Below are 706 nucleotides of genomic sequence, written 5' to 3'. Positions count from 1 at the left end.
CTAAGTCTCCAAGTGAGAGAATCTTAGGCGAGTACTGGACTGCAGCTAAGCCCCCGAGTGGGAGGATTGCTCTCCACTCGATAGGATTTTTTCAAACTTAGGCGAGTGCCGGACTACAACTAAGTCTCCAAGTGAGAGAACTTAGGCGAGTACTGGACTGCAGCTAAGCCCCCGAGTGGGAGGATTGCTCTCCACTCAGTAGGATTTTTTCAAACTTAGGTGAGTGCCGAACTGCAGCTAAGTCTCCAAGTGAGAGAACTTAGGCGAGTACTGGACTACAGCTAAGCCCCCGAGTGGGAGGGTTGCTCTCCACTCGGTAGGATTTTTTAAATACTTAGGCGAAACGGATTCGCAGCTAAGCCCCCGAGTGGGAGGCTGGCTCGCCACTCGGTAGGAAATTATTTTTACAAACTTAGGCGAAGCGGATTCGCAGCTAAGCCACCCACTGGGGGATTTCTCATGCAAACAAAAACAATAATAATCACTGGGAAAATTATAACGCTCTTGTCTTTGATAAATAAACTACAGGAGTTTTTTCTTATTACATCTCATCCGAGTGAGAATTCAAGTATAAAAGGGGCGGAGGAGCTCCGCATTCCAGGCTCGCGGCTCATCAATCTGGCGATCGACATTGTAGAGGTGGTATGCTCCATTGTGGAGGACTCTGGTGACTATGAAGGGGCCTTCCCAAGTAGGAGCGAGTTTG

The sequence above is a fragment of the Triticum dicoccoides genome, chromosome 2A, assembly GCF_002162155.2.
Source record: "Triticum dicoccoides isolate Atlit2015 ecotype Zavitan chromosome 2A, WEW_v2.0, whole genome shotgun sequence".
Lineage (NCBI taxonomy): Eukaryota > Viridiplantae > Streptophyta > Magnoliopsida > Poales > Poaceae > Triticum > Triticum dicoccoides.
Note: the sequence above shows the minus strand (reverse complement) of the source record.